Consider the following 17,486-nt stretch of genomic DNA (forward strand, 5'->3'; position numbering starts at 1 on the left):
AGTCGATCAGAGATCGAACTAGATCTCTATTCAAGTTAAGCACGTAGTTTTTTAATTTTTTTTTCAACATGTAACGAGAGTTTATATTTATTATATTTATTTTTTGTTCAGAGGGCAGAAAATTGAAAATTTTTGGAATGAGGTAAGATATATTTCGTTGTCCGATTTTTGTACTACTCAGAGATGTTTTTACGTGATGTTCTTTTTTTTGCCTAGTGAAATGTTCATGATCAATATTATTCAATAAATATTTGTTTTTGTGTATATGTGTAAGTATGTTATAAAGGAATGTTTGTCTTACATCGCATATTTTTGCTAGTGAAAAAAGTAAATTGCTAGGGAAGGTTGGTTCTTTTCCATACATAACTTTCAGAATTCGTTTCTGTATCGTTTCTAACTTTCTTAAGTGAGCAGCAGCAACCCCTCCCCAGCTCAATATGGCATATTGAATACGAGATTCCACCAGAGCAAAGTAAATGATTCTCAACTCATTCTCAATATACCCCTAAATCCGATAGTATGCAACTTGCTTGCAATAAACTGAGGATCAACGCAATCAAAAGCCCTCGTAAGACCGACAAATACACCCTAAACAAAAAGACCGTCATCCAGAGAACAATAAACAAAATCAAAAAAGTGCAAGACAGCCGTTTGCGTCGATCTTCCAGGTCTAAACCCGTGTTGACAACTGGAGATGAGATCAAATTTTTAGAGAAAACTCATCATACAGTTCAATACTATTCGTTCAATGAACTTAGGGAAGACACTAAGTATGGAAATGGGTCTATAGTTGGCTACATTATTAGGATCATTTTTCTTATAGATCGTACTATTGCATGTTTCAAGACAGTAGGAAACGCACCAGTTGTAACTGAAAAATTAATCAGAAATACAATATGTTCCGCTATGTAATTCGCTGTTTCCTTCAAAATCCTGACTGATACAAAATCAGCACCACAGCTTTTTTTGTTCTTGAGCGATTTGATCACATTTAAAATTTCAACTTTATCTACCGGATGACAGAAAAAGGTTTCTTCGAATTGCTATCTCAAAACTTTACATCTTTATCAATGATTCTAATCTAATAGTTTGAGGTCACTTCATCACCAAATGTACAGAAGTTCGGTAAAATTATATCGCTCTGTTCCTCAGTATACGATCTCCCAAAAAGGCATTTCCGGAAGTAGGCACGTTTCCGTCCCGCGATGTATTAACTTAACGGCCAATGGGAAATTCCTACGTTACCTCCAGTTCGCAGGAACGCACGGCCTGCTTCTGCAGCGGCCCTAATTAAAAAACGTGCAAATAGTCATGCATTCCTGCGAAAACCGGCCCCATTGCCGTCGAAAAAATTAATAGAATATAAAGACTAGGGGATGGGGGGGTGTTCCTAATGGCACCCTCTCGAGGCCCCTTCATTACAGCGCCTCTCCCGGAAGTGCCGGATGTTTTCCTGGATAAAGTGGATAAAGCACGACGGTTCGTTCTTTTCGAGGAAAGAGTAGGGGAGGGGGGAAAGGATTGCGAACAAAAGGAATACGGGCCGTGATCCTTCCATCCTGCATTTTTCGTCGATTGTGCCCTGCGGGTTTCCCCGAAAATTTGGGTCAAGAGGTTGGGTAACCGAAGAAGTTCGTGCGGTTTTTGATTGCAATATACACAAATTCCCTTACCAAATAACGGGTGTTTTTTTTCGAGGTATATAACTGTAAGTTGGCATTACTGTTCAAGATGGCGACCGATTTAACAACTGTCAAGTGATTTATTCTCAGTTTGGTTTGGCAACTCAGCATGAATAGACGCACGCCTGAACAACGCTTGCAAATAGTGCAATTTTATTTCGAAAATTATGGTTCTGTGCGGAATACGTATCGCGCACTACGTCCATTTTATTTTGTTTAGCGACGAAGCGCACTTCTGGTTGAATGGCTACGTCAACAAACAAAACTGCCGAATTTGGAGTGAAGCTAATCCTCAAGTGTATGTCGAAACACCGTTACATCCAGAAAAACTGACTGTTTGGTGCGCTTTATGGGCTGGTGGGATCATTGGTCCGTACTTCTTCAAAAACGATGATGGCCAGAACGTTACAGTCAATGGTGATCGGTATAGAGCCATGATTACTAACTTTTTCATTCCTGAATTGAACAACCATGATGTCCAGGAGCTGTGGTTCCAACAAGACGGCGAAACATGTCACACAGCTCGTGCCACAATCGATTTATTGAAAGACACGTTTGGTGGCCGCCTAATTTCACGTTTTGGACCTGTGAATTGGCCTCCAAGATCTAGTGATTTAACACCCCTAGACTACTTTCTGTGTGGCTTCGTAAAGTCATTGGTCTATGCGGATAAGCCACAAACCCTTGACCATTTGGAAGACAACATTCGCCGTGTTATTGCCGATATACGGCCACAAATGTTGGAAAAAGTCATCGAAAATTGGACCTCCAGATTGGACTACATCCGAGCCAGCCTGGCATATGACCGCCACGGTCATATGCCAGAAATCATATTCAAAATGTAATGCCACAAGATTATCTTGCGGATAAATAAAGTTCATGTCAATCGAATAATCCATCGTTGTTTTATTGTAATTTAAAGTTCTATAGCTCTGAAAAAAAACTCTTTAGAATCAGCTCAAAAAATTCAGACCCCAAAACAGATGTGATTATTTTCGAAACTAAAATTGGGGGAAATAAACAATCACTTTCATTTCGAAGTTTCGTATGCCGACCGCTAAACACTTCTCTCGTTCTTTGGTGCATCATCTTCAACCGAGAGTTGAACATATGGCGTTTATTGGCTACCTGGAGCGTCCTGGCGATCACAGCATTGATAAACTCAGTTGCAGAGGAACGCTCTAACGGTTTAGCACTCCCTCGCTAATTGATGATAATAAGAACGGGGGTCAAGATCCTCTTATCTGACTCGGCTATCGGAGACAACCTCGCCAGATGTCAAACATGTTTTTATATCTGCCACGGGGATTTATCTCATATCAGAGATCTTGATCGTCAGCCGTTCCACGTACTCCGCTGATAGATACGTCAAAATAGCCGCGATTAAATTTCTGATAGGCTTAGACGCTTCTTGGATTACTCGGGCGTGTCTGATTCTATCGAGAATCGGCTCTTTTTTAGCGTCAATCTGAGTGAAAGATGAAAATTGTTATGATTGAAAGAGGCGGAAATAGATGCTTCGTTTGCATTATGTAAAGGGTGTTTTTTTTAGAGCTATAGAACTTTAAATTGCAATAAAACAACGATGGATTATTCGATTGACATGAATTTTATTTATCCGCAAGATAATCTTGTGGCATAACATTTTGAATATGATTTCTGGCATATGACCGCCACGACTGGCTCGGATGTAGTCCAATCTGGACGTCCAATTTTCGATGACTTTTTCCAACATTTGTGGCCGTATATCGGCAATAACACGGCGAATGTTGTCTTCCAAGTGATCAAGGGTTTGTGGCTTATCCGCATAGACCAATGACTTTACATAGCCCCACAGAAAGTAGTCTAGCGGTGTTAAATCACAAGATCTTGGAGGCCAATTCACAGGTCCAAAACGTGAAATTAGGCGGTCACCAAACGTGTCTTTCAATAAATCGATTGTGGCACGAGCTGTGTGACATGTTGCGCCGTCTTGTTGGAACCACAGCTCCTGGACATCATGGTTGTTCAATTCAGGAATGAAAAAGTTAGTAATCATGGCTCTATACCGATCACCATTGATTGTAACGTTCTGACCATCATCGTTTTTGAAGAAATACGGACCAATGATTCCATCAGTCCATAAAGCGCACCAAACAGTCAGTTTTTCTGTATGTAACGGTGTTTCGACCTACACTTGAGGATTAGCTTCACTCCAAATGCGGCAGTTTTGTTTGTTGACGTAGCCATTCAACCAGAAGTGCGCTTCATCGCTAATGGACGTAGTGCGCGATACGTAATCCGCATAGAACCATTATTTTCGAAATGAATTTGCACTATTTGCGAGCGTTGTTTAGGCGTGAGTCACTTGACAGCTGTTAAATGGGTCGCCATCTTGAACAGTAATGCCAACTTAAAGTTATATACTTCGAAAAAAAAACACCCGTTACATAGCATCGTAGTGAAGGTTTTCTCGATGCAACTTTTCCTTATCATTTCGTCACTAGAAAGGTTCGCTGATGCTATGTAATTGATCAGAGAGGACATTCCGGCTTCTATTAGACATAATGTCTGTGTCTGGACGAAATTATCGTCACAATACTTAATATAAGTGTACCTGCATCAGTATAACAATGGTCTTTCGTGGTACTTATGCATACAACTTTCTCATTCATAAGGTTCTCAGAATGATACATTGGAGAATATCTTTCCCCTAACCTAATTAGAGTGTAGGTACCATGATACCTAACAACAACTCAGAGAATAAGAAAAGGAAGAATAAATAACCTGTGTACAAGTAGTCGATATTAAAAAATTTAAAAACAAAATATTATAAAATATCACAAGCAAATATGAATTTACCATCATGCTAATTAAATTTCGATTCGAAAGCCCAGAAGTTCGAGACGGTCTGTATTTTGCAAGGCAAACCCGGACCCGGATCATACTCCAAGACTGAGCGGCCATTACTCAATACCGCCCGTCCTTCCGCCGTATGATTGATGGTCCAAAGATGGCCGGCGTTCCGCATTTAATAAGAAAATTTTTCTCCCTCGTCGGCCCAGATAGGCCGTCGGCGTCGCGCTGCAGAAAATCAACGTGAAATATGAGCCCGGCTTCCCAATAAACTCCGGACACGGTTCCGGGCATGGAAGGGTTTTTTCCAACGCGCGCGCGAGATGCGGGCTCCCTGTCCCGGAAGACCGATGATCCGGGGGAGAGGTTTCGGACCGGAAGTGAGCAGATTTCTTAACTGGAAGATCGGAGTTAACTGATTGAGCGGAGATTTGGCGTTGATGTTTCTAATGTGGAGCTTTTGATGGATTGAGTATCGGAGTTGTTCGAGGAAGAGAAATAGTGAACATTTTTCACAATGGTATTGCTTTTGTTATTTCGTAGAATTCCTCGAGTCTGGGTCTAGAAAAAGAGAAATAGTACTTCTTATTATGAAATGAAAATTCAAGAGAAAGAGATAGTAGTTAGTATCTGACAGATGGCGGTTCTAGTATTGAATCCATATGATTTTTAGTTAGTACCAACCGAGGTACCAACCTTAAAACGATACGTGTCAAAACTTGACAGCAGTCCGACTATTAGTTTGTGAGATATTGAGTTGTGAGTGTAGCTACTTTTGTCATTTGAAAAAAGATGGGAAAAAAAAAGAATTCGTGCGCTGATAAAATATTGCTTTTTAAAGGGAAAAACTGCAGTTGGAGCAAAATCTTGGCTTGATAAAGAGTTTCCGTCTAAAAGAGGATGTCAACGACGAAAAAATCAAAAAAGTTCAAAAAATAATTTAGAATGAACGTAAAGTGAAGTTAATCGAGATAGTAGACATTGTGAAGATATCATATGAACGTGTACATCATATCATTCAAGAATATTTGTACATGAGAAAGCTGTGTGCAAAATGGGTGCCGCGCGAACTCACAATCAATCAAAAGCAACAAAGTGTTAATGATTCTGAGCAGTGTTTGAAGCTGTTTAAGTGCAATAAACCTGAATATTTGAGTCGATATGTGAAAATGGATGATAAATGGCTTCATCATTTTACTCCGAAGTCCAATCGACAGTCAGCTGAGTGGACTGCACACGATAAACCGAATCCAAAGCGAGAAAAACACAACAGTCAGCTGGCAAGGCAGGCAGCTGGTACGCATCAGTATTCTGGGATGCGCAATGTAATAATATTCATTGATTACCTCCAAAAGGGCCAGACCATCAACATCGATTATATAGCGTTATTGGATCGTTTGAAGGATGAAATCGTTGAAAAACGGCCACATTTAAAGAAAAAAAGTGCTGTTTCATCAAGACAATGCGCCGTGTCAAAACTCAATGAAAACAATGGCAAAATTGCATGATGGGCTTCGAGTTGTTTCTGCATCTACCGTAATCGCCAGATCTGGCCCCCAGCGACTTTGTCCTGTTCTCAGACCTCAAAAGAATGTTCGCTGGAAAGAAATTTAGCGCCAATGAAGAAGTAATCGCCGAAACTGAGGCTTTTTTTGAAGCGAAAGACAAATCGTACTACAAAAATGGTATCGAAAAGTTGGAAGATCGCTATAATCGTTGTATCGCCCTCGAAAGCAACTACAGTCCATTCAGGAATTATTGACATCCCGGGTGGCTTTGGAAAATCGAAATTAAGTTGGTACTGGCTCATTCAGTAACATTTTGAATTGCAGATTTCGGGTTGGCATTAGATATGTCATTGAGAGGAGGTTAGATTTCAGTTTGTTTGTGTTATTGGTTTTTATCGAAGAAATTTTGAAACTTAAAAGTTGTATCAATTTCAAACACACATTGATTAGTTTATTTGAGTATTTCTCACAGTACTGTTTGAAAAAAAAAAGAAGGCAGGTCATTACAACCTGGATTATTAGTGGAAGAAAACCTGTGCAATACGATTTCACCTTCAAAGAATCATTGAATGATTTGATTGTTACCAGAAGCCGAGGCAAAAGCAACCAATATATCAGCCTGGATGAAATTTGACCAAAAAGAATCTGGATTTTTATCAATCAAAGACAACAATACATAAACTTAATTGGTTACAAGTTCAAAACAGTTAATAAAAGGAAAATTCTTATCGATAAACAGAAAAATATAATAAGTTGAGTACGATTTTATGGTGAATACAGAGAATATTTGCAACAAAATGTGAAATTCATTTATCTGGAGGAAACTTGGTTATTTGAAAATGCCAGCATTATTCAACAGTGGACTCTAAAAAGAAAACAAAATGTTTTTCAAGTATATTCAAGGGTAAAAGTAGAGGAGCACTATTTTGAATGCTGGATATTTGGATTTTTAATTGGATGTTTTGTTTTGACAGTGGTGATCATGAGGATTATATAGATCTATGAAGAGAGAATTATTTTATAATTGGATTGCTAAACAAAGTCTTGGCATTGCATCTATAGTTTATTTATATTCTATATTGAAATTAAGTATTGTTATATCTGTTTTTTGTTCTTCAATGAGTAATCCAAAAATCTAATAAATTCCAATTGCTTTATAGAATTTTTACTGAGTATTTAATCAAAAAATATATTCAGAAGAGTAACTTCAAGAATTTCTTCACCTCTTACCCACTTGAAGATAATAATAGAATGCAATAAAATTTTAAAATTCACAAATTGAAAATAATTCCATGCAAAAATGCTTTTAGTGAGTGAGTTAAAGCTGTTATGGGCAAAATAATTTATGTATTTTAATAGTAACTAGTATAAAAGCATTTCAATAAAAAACAGAAAACTCGAGTACAAATAGTACCTATATTTTTCATACAAGTTTAATCAATCATTCATGTCATGAACAGTTTCAATAAATAGTGACTTTAGAAAGTAATTCACACATCGGCTGATAAATTGGTTCCAATTTTGAAAGTAACAGTACAACTGTGATGTCAAAATTTTTCATATACTAAATGGATTCTTTGAATATTATTTCTGTCTTATTATGATATGGCTCTTCCATTCACTAAGCTACACTATTTAAATTTATCAACCAGTTTTTTCTGTTTTCTTCACTAGTTCAGACACCACAGTTAAAATGATCCATAAGAGTTATTTGATAAGAATTTTGCAAGCAGGTTGGTATCCAGTAGTGTCCATCAATAATGCAACAATTTTTGACTAGCCTTTGGTGAAAAGGAATATGCATATTTTAATGATCTTCAATGGGATCTTTCATGGGCGGCTCTTAAATGAATAGATATCTCTTCATTGGATTTCCTTGAAATGAGATAGCATTTCACTATATTTTTACGTTATATAATCTGAATTTCAATTTATGAAATCATGACTGTATGCGTCCCTTCGTAATTTCGAAAATTCAGGATCTTTCGGATACAAAAATGATGAAAATAATTTAAACTGGTTATTTCTATGATGAACCATAGCAATTTTTAGTGATATTTTTGTAACCAGAAATAAAGCCGCGACTAGACGTTCATGGCGTACTTCGATGTCAATAATTCCTGAATGGACTGTATGTTGAATAATAAAATCGAATTCTGCCAAAAAAATGTGCTTTGCTATGATAGACCTGGGACTTTTCAATTGGCCTGTTAGTTCGGTCAAAGCTAAGCTGGGAGAGCAAAATATCACTCGGAGAAGATAATTCGGTCAACTACCTTGGGTGTCTTGTCACTCCAGAGTGCACGCCAATGAAAAGGCGGATCAGTTGGCGGGGTAACCACCTTCGTTGTTCCAGATCTTTCCTGCGGTTTTCCAGCCAGCCATCAGATGAAGGCAATTAAGCAATGGAAACGAAAGAGGAAACTTGTGTTCTGGCGAATGGTCATTAGAAAAAGACCAATCTAGTCCTCTCCTACTCGAAGAGATCGATCTAAAATGTTCTCTCACTTAGTAAACTGAAGCTGAGGAAATTGACGGTACATTTTCCTGTGAACTACTACATGCAGGACATGGGAAAGATTCCAGACGATACCTGCAAGAGAAAGAGCTGACCACTGTCCAAGAAAAAGCTACAATGCCTTGGTCGCGATTCTTAAAACCAGTAATGAATGTAGCATCTAAGAAGATAGTGAAGACTGTTGAAGCCCGACTTGTAAACAGTGCAGGGTAGTACAATAAAACTTAAAATCAACGTATGACAAGTCATTTGAAGAATACACAATAAGTATATCAATGCATTATGAGATAGCTTTTTTAATGACAATTTCAGCAATATGCCATACCTTGGTAAAAACTCAACGGTTCATGGGTTGATGGGATTCTTATGAAAAAAATGGTGGCGAAGAGGATTCACATCTTTTTGAATATTTCGGCAGAAAATTGTTTTTTCATGTTTAGTTTTATTCAAGAAATTCATGAGATTAATAATAATGATAATAATAATAATAATAGTATTTATTTCCAGAATTGTATCTACAATTACAAAATGAAAACAAGTCAAAAATTCTTTACAAATGAAACTACTATACCTATGCTATATGTACATGACAAAAGTCTATAAATTCAAGTATTGAATATGGTTCACATTTTATTAACATTGCTAATAATTCTCTTTTGAAGAGTTTAAATTCCTTAATGGCTCTCATTCTTCTAGGTAGATGATTGAAGAGTTTCATACTCATATAAAAATTATTACGCTCCGTACTCGTTAGTTTGTGAATGGGTAATAGATAATCAATCATTCTCCTGGTATTATTCACATTTCTAAAATTCTGAAAATAAGAATTGTTCTTGAACAAAAATAATAAAATTTTATAGATATATAGACCAGGTGCAGTTAGTATATTATATCTTCTGAATATACCCCGACACGATTCCCTGTATTTCATGTGAAACATTATCCTCATAGCCATCTTCTGAGCGATGAACACGCGTTCAGCCTGGGTGCTCCCACCCCAGAAAATGATTCCATATGCCATAATCGATTGAAAATTTGCAAAATAAACAATCCTCAAGGTGTCTATATCTATTCTATTTCTAATGGCTCTTAGTGTATATATGATCGTATGCAGTCTCTTCGTCACTGATTCACAATGCAACCCCCAACCAAGATTGCTCTCAATAAATACACCTAATAATTTAGTACAAGATCTTACTTGAACTATTCCATTGTCAAAAGTGATACTCTCCGGAAATGTTAGATTTGGGCGATTAGTTGAAAACATTAAAACATTAGTTTTATTCCCATTGAGGACTAAACCATTTTCGATACACCATTTTTCAATTACTGTCATTGATGTTTTCAAAGTGTTCATGACATCTCCAATAGTCTGGCCTGATATCAAAACATTAGCGTCATCAGCATATAAATATGTTTCTATATGTTCTTCTCTAGGTGATAGATGTTCAATTGTTAAATTATGTTGTGGTGAAGTCTCAGTTGAATAGGTAGTAGATGGAGAAAGTATAAGTTGATCTTGAGGAACTAGAACTTTCTGGAAAATTTCGGGTAAGTCGTTGATATACACTACGAATAAGATGGGCCCCACTATGGTTCCTTGTGGCACTCCCTTGTGTATAGTTCTTTCAGATGATAGAATTCGAGTTCCTTCGTGGTCCAAAAAAGTGATTTGCTTCCTGTTGCTGAGGTAACTCTCAAAGAGTTTGAGTGGAATGCCTCTTATGCCGTATATTTTCAGTTTCTCCAGCAAAATCTCGTGATCGACAGAGTCGAAAGCTCTCGAAAAGTCCACGAAGAGCCCCGCAGGTACTCGACCTTCCTCAAGAAGAAAAGTTATCTTTCGTATGAATTCAAACAAAGCGGTTTCAGTACTCTTGGTCTTGGTGAAACCATGCTGACTCCCCGATAAAACCTTGAATTTTCTGAAGAAGTCTACAAGGCGGTTTGAGAGAAGCTTTTCAAAGATTTTGGCAAATGAGGTAACCAAACTAATTGGTCTGTAATTTGAAAGATTGTCCAAATCACCCTTTTTATGACATGGTTTAACAATGGTCCGTTTAAGAGCATCTGGAAAAACGCCTGACTTTAATACACAATTCATTATGAAACAAACTGGTTTTATTATAAGTGAAATGTGTCGTTTTATTACACTTATTGGGACTTCATCATATCCACAGGATGTTTTATTTTTCATCACTCTAACTATATCTCGCAGTTCTGGCTCCAAAACTTCGAAAAGATAGAATGAGTTGGATAAAGGAGTTTTAGAATTAGAAACCTTATCAGTGACATGAGAACTGCTGGAATCTGGATATACAGTGATTGGTGGTGTTATGAAAAAATCATTAAATTGATCTGCCAACTGGGACATTTTGGCACTACTATCAGTATATCCACTAGGAAGTTTATTCTCGGCTGATTTATTCTTATGATTTATATCCTTGATGACATTCCACACTACTTTTGATTTATTTGGAGCATTATTTATCATAGATGAATAAAAACTTCTTTTATTAAAACTCAGAGTCTCATCGTATCGGCGTTTACAATTTTTATATGCATTTAAAAACTCTGAATTTTGTCTGGATACGAGAAACAACAAATCCAACTCATTCTTCAATGACTGAACTTCGGGTGTTATTTCAGCTTTTTTAGGTCTCATTGTATTTATAGATTTAATAGGAAAAGCCAATTTGAAAATCTCAAGAAATGTGTCTGAAAAGAAGTTCCACATTTCATCTATATGTTCATCAGGAATGTCATAAAGTCTAGACCAGTTGACATCAAAAAGAAGATCCGCGAAAATATGATGGTTTTCTTCCTTAAATACTCTTACATTTTTTTTGCTAGTGAGCTTTCTCGAGCAGGTATCAATTTGAAAGGTGAATTTCTGGCCGGAGTGGTCGGACAGATGTTCCTCAATTATTGTGGTAACCCCTTCAACGTTTGTTATGATGTTGTCTAAACAAGTTGAACTGTTTAAGGTTTTTCTAGTGGGTTCCGTAGTTGAAAATTTTAGATTGAAAGATTCAATAATTGCATGAAACATCTTTGACTCATTTGAAATTGTCAATAAATCTATATTAAAATCGCCAGCAATAATGAATTTATATGCTTTGCATTTATCAAGTAAAATCATGAGTTTTTCAAAAAATATTTCGATATTGCTTAGAGGTAAAGTATTAGGACGATAAATACAAATAATTAAGTACTTGTCCGAACCAATTACCACCTGACTTGCGCAACATTCGAACGATCCATTTACATTCAGATTTTTAAAGTCTATTCTATCTGTGCATTGCATACCCTGTTTGAAAAATATGGCGCATCCACCATGTCGACCCTTCTCTCGGCAGTACATAGATGTCAGGGCATAACCATGTGGTATGTACATCATAAGTTCTTCTTCACTCTTCCAGTGCTCGGTTACGCATAAAATGTTTATTCCATGTATAGATAAGGTTGTCTCAAGTCCTAAAAACGAAGTCCCTATGGATTGAATGTTATAATTGAGTAGACTGAATGATTCACTATGATTAACTTTGGCCGTTACTTCACTATTGCATCTGAGATTGGATCCTTCCGAAAAAAATTCCTGAAGTTGAACTCTCTCAAGACTACTCCACTAGGCCATGATGCCGGCTTTGACAATTCCAAATATAATGTGTCCGAGGGTACACCAACACTAAAGGCAGAATTATTGCCTCTGGTGGGAAGTTTCCTTACTTCGAAATTCTCCTGATTTGTGGACTCCTTCAGAAAGTCTCTCACATCATTTTCTGTTACATGGGGTCCACATATTTTTCCAACGTATAACCATTTCCTTCTCTGTGCTCCTTTGATTTTAGATTCGGGATTTACCTGTCTCGATCCAGTACATAGCAGGCTGGATTTTTGTTTTTGTTTCGCAGTTTTTTTCTTGACTACCTGAGTCCAGGATAATTTTTCTGGTTCTTCAATTCGATCAATTGGTTTTTCAGTATGCAAATTCTTAGTTTGATCCAATTTCATACCCTGATCATTTTTATGCAATAACACTGGGTTTGATAAATTGGATATATTCCTTTTACTGTTTCTGCTTGAAGGATTTCCTGTTGCGGAACTGCTTGAAGGAATATTCTCAGTTAGCATCATATTTCTGGGATCATCAGTTACAGATGCCGGTGAACAATCTGTCAAATTGTCGATTTTAATGACTGGTATAACAACCTTATGATGGGAATTGTTATCAACAGATTCATGATGTTTATTCGCGTTTTTCTGCGGTACATTTGTTTTCCGTTCGATATCCTGTATTCGTTGAAGGAGTAAGGCATTATTCAATTTTAGAATTTCATTTTTTTCATTCGCCGATTCTAACAGTTGAGAGAGAAATTGATTTTTAGTCTCCAATAATTTAATCTCGAGTAATCCCACAGTACTCACTGTTTCTTCCTCTGATTTTCGAAGCAATATCCCGGTAGTTTCTTCGGAGTTGCAGCAGTTTATATGAAACCCATCAATAAATTTTATGTGTTCCATCTTTTTAGCACAGGATTTATGCATAATTTTTTCACAGAATGCACAAATGACTACACCGCACTTTCTTGCGCAGCATGAAAAGCCTTTTTCATTTTTATATTCGATATTAACATCGATATTACTTTGTTTTTGAGAGCTCGTCTCTGATACGTCATCACTTTCGTCGCCCATATTGACCAATTATAATATTATAAACAATAATAAAATGCCATTAGCAATACTGATTGACCTAACGAAAGCGTTCGATTGCATGAACCATGAAATTTTATTGCGAAAGTTAGAACGATATCTATGGAATACGAGGAATTGCTCTGAAATTGATTGGATCTTACCTTTCAAATCGGAAACAGAGGGTTAAATTAAAAAAAGACGGGAAATGCTACCTATCAGACTTTGAGGAGATATTAGCAGGAGTGCCCCAAGGAAGTATGTTGGGACCTCTCCTTTTCATTATATATTTGAATGATATTAACAATTTCAGGAATGAAAACATCAAATGCATTAATTATGTAGATGATACAAATTTGATTGTCGAGGAATAAAATTTTGAAAGTTTAGTTGAAGGGGCAAATCAAACATTGATGGTTACGAATTGCAATTTAAAGTTCTATAGCTCTGAAAAAACAGCCTTCATTATAAAAAATTTATTAAAATTGAACTTGCAAAAGAAATTTTCGGTTATCCCGAAAATTCATATGAAAAATTTTCCACGAAATTTTAACCATATTTCCTAATTCTACTCGCAGGATAGTAAGTATTGATGACAGTCTAAAAATAACATTTCCTAATGACACCTCTGATGTATGATACTCCGAGGAAAATAGAAAAAAAACTTTTTTGTCCCCCTACTGTAACTTTCAAAGAAAAATGTGTCCGAGACTTTCGGGCATCCGACATTCCTCCTTCGCAAAGGACATTCGGCATAAAAGCACATATTTTCTCGCAGATATCTCGCAACGCGTCCTGCCAACCATCGCCTTGGAATAACAAAAGTTATCGCTCCCATATTCCAGAGGGCGGTCGATTTACGCCGTTTGTCTTCCCTCGCCCAACTCCGGGACAACTTTCCCGGTTATTTTTATCGGGAATCGTCAATCCGGCGAAGTTGTCGCGGCGACGAAAATTTATCTTATTACCACGGAATTGATTTCCCGAAAACGGCGAACACTTTCGAAGCCCCTGGGGGACACCGCAGATGACTTTATGCGATATGCCTGGGCTCGAGGCGACCGAAGTTGGTCTTGCCGGAAGGTATTGGAATTTTCCGGTTTTATTACCGGAGACAATACGTTCCGTTCGATGCGATTTGGAAAGATCTCGGACTTCTTACTTCGGTGTCACGTTGGAATATTTCATTGGAAAATCTTCATCTACACCTTTTGCGATTGTAAGTCAGAAATCGTGAAATGTAATCCAGAAGGGCAGATTGAATTTCAGGAGATGAAAATTGTAGTTCAGAAAAGGAACTTTATATTCAGAAACGGTAATTTGTAATTCAGAATAGCAATACGTAATACAGAAAAGAAAAGAGTGATTCCAGAAAAAATAATTAGAACTAGGATTTGATAATTTGGATTTCAGAAAAAGGAAATTGTAATTCGAAATAGGTTACATTTATTCCAGAATTAATGAGAATGAATATTCATATCTATCATAATTACTGAATCCTGGTTGTTGCAACCATGTTTCGGCAACTGTGACCAAATTGATCTTTTGGTCTTAATCAGCTATTCATACAAAACCAAGGAGGCCTCCGATACTGTAAAGGAAGCCGACGACATCCTTAGGAGTCTTGCCAGATACTTCGTGAGTATCCAGGACTGACTTTTCCATATGAGGCAAGTCAACATTTATCCACTATGTGTTCGGCTATTTCTACCTTCTTTCCACAAAGCCTGCAGCTTTCATCTGCTGACTAACCCATGCGGTAAATTTCTTTGTCTTAGCAAATCCAGGAGCGTTCCTCTAAAGGGTTATTCTATTGTCCCGCTCCCATTGTTGGAATGCTGTCTTATATTGGTCCTTTCCAAGATCACAAAAAGGTTCATCTTGTTCATCTGTTGATCTTTTCGCAAGTTCATTGGCTTTTCCTTTCTTGCAATACCACAATGCTCCGATGGCCATATCTATGTAATGCCTGTGTCGCATATTGTCCTGGTACCTCACATTTGGTACTGTTGTGAATTACATATTACATAATCTGAAATTGAATTGATAACTTCTGAAATACACTTTTCTCTTTCTCCGATCCACAGCTAACATTAATTTTGCATATATCATATCAGCAAATGATTACTTTTCCTGCCTAGGCGACAAAATGATTATTCTCAATGGGAATAAAACATTCGACATTTTATGTCATTCAATATTTTTGGCACCACCCTTATCAAGTTCATTACTTGAATTATTGAAATTTGTGCTGTTGTAGGAAAAATATAGAGTGCAACATGTGGAGAAAGTCCTTTTCTCGCTCGTATGTTTGCGGCACTCGCCTTTCAGGCTCGTGTCACAAACTTCCACACTCGCGAGAAAAGTTGGACTTTCCCCACTTGTTGCACAATATACTATTCCAATACCACATTTCCTTCCTAAAACGAATTTCGATGAAGATGAAATTCAAGAAGCAGCAAGCTGCATGTGAGTTTTTTTCACCGGAGAAGTCTAAAAAACGTTACCAAACAGCATATAAGTATTTCAAAGATTGGCGCCAAAACATTTATTCAACCTTAATACTTGGAACAACAATGCTGGCATATTTCATGGAGAGGAGCCAAATATTAAAGTCTTCAGCAAGTTGAAGTGAAGGCTATTTATTGATGACAATATGAATATAGATATTTCGAAATTACCAAAATTATATATCTAATAATCATGTCGAACACAATATTTTCTAGGTTAGGATGTAAGTGTATTCTGCATATGTAATAGGGATGTTGCGTCATATAATAAAATCAAATGAATTTAGGTTTTCCACATTGAAGGACTTTTTTTGAATAATAATATAGCATTTTCATCATCGTATTTCTCGAATTCAATTCAATAAAATTGATTTAAATTGTGTTAATTCTTATCGACTAGCACGTGACTGCGAACGCCAATCTGGGCAATTTGACGTCATAGCACTGAAACGTTTAGAACGTAGACAAACTAATCTTATCTAGAACTAGTTTATCTATGGTTTAGAACGTCAGATGATATAATCAAACCGACTTGACTGTCAATATCAGCTGATATTAGTTCAGTTTACAGATTGTTAGCACGTGGTGATCATAGATAAACTAGTTAGTTTGTCTATGGTGGTGACTCTTTTATGCAGTGACGTCATCATAAAATCGTGACAGAATGGAGCGTTTCGGCGGGAATTTTGAGAACTTTTTTTATTTACGTATATTTTATTGGTACTTTCCATATTTTTCCATGGAAATATATTTTTTTGTGTTTATATAGGGTTTATCTACAAATTAAAGGCAATTTCAAAATATAGGCAACATCCCTATTACCTGAATTTGATTTAGAATTGAAAAAAATCTTTTTAGATTAATTCCTTCACAAATCCCGCTATAGATGCCTATGTTGCCGGTTCGAACAAGATATATTTCAATTCCAGGAAAATCCGACGAATGACCAATTTGCGTCAAATACCTATCCGACTACAAAGCTCGTATTTCAACTATCTCTAGGAGTTGAGCCAGGCGAGGTATTTATCATCCGAATTATCCCACATCGGCATCTATCGGATATCCTAACGACCAGGCTTCGGGTCCCGTATCGTAAATATCCATTCCGAACGAGATGAAAAGTTTCGGGTGCAAAGTTCTAGGATGTCATCACTATTATTCCCCAGGGATGTTCGGGACACTCGACACAGACCTGGTGTCGTTTCCTGGATAATTCATTGGGATGCTGCAGCGCATCGTGACAGGAATTAGGGATAGTTTTAGGCCTGAGGGCATCCAGAGAGTTGGGGCAGATGAACTGAATGTTATAATTCATAGGATTTTCACGAAAGTTTTGATTTGATGGGATTTTATCAGCAGCGAATTCGGGTATTACAAATTTTCTAAGGATAACTTGTTGATATTCTGGAGATCAGAGCATGTGCTCATTTTCCACTATGAATGTTTGTATTTCGTGCTGTGTTTGTTTTTGTTTGCAATGTTTTGTAATGTTACAATAAGCATAATTCAATCAACAATAATCTTCTAAGTGCAGCGAGTTGTCTGATATTGCATTACGATTTTCGTAGATATACCAAAATATATTGATGATCAATATATTTACGATGTTTTCGATTTTTATATATTACATAGGCGAACGACTTTGCTTCTGCCGCTTTTTTCCGTAATTCGAGTCTTTATTTTGAAAAACTGGTTATACATGTATGATTCAAACTATTTTGATTTTTATATTTTCAAACTA

The 17,486-nt window shown here is 36.8% G+C and overlaps 1 protein-coding gene and 1 long non-coding RNA gene across 2 annotated transcripts in view; one reads left to right on the forward strand and one right to left on the reverse strand.

Annotated features, from left to right (window-relative positions):
• Window positions 1-17,486, reverse strand: part of LOC123679163 (division abnormally delayed protein) — a 338,738-nt gene that overhangs the window by 58,629 nt on the left and 262,623 nt on the right. The window lies entirely within an intron of this gene.
• LOC123679164 lies at window positions 9,465-10,421 on the forward strand. Its single transcript, XR_006747361.1, has 3 exons — window positions 9,465-10,094; window positions 10,167-10,233; window positions 10,285-10,421. It is a non-coding gene; the product is annotated as an uncharacterized LOC123679164 (long non-coding RNA).

This window comes from Harmonia axyridis, chromosome 4, assembly GCF_914767665.1.
Source record: "Harmonia axyridis chromosome 4, icHarAxyr1.1, whole genome shotgun sequence".
Classification (NCBI taxonomy): Eukaryota; Metazoa; Arthropoda; class Insecta; order Coleoptera; family Coccinellidae; genus Harmonia; species Harmonia axyridis.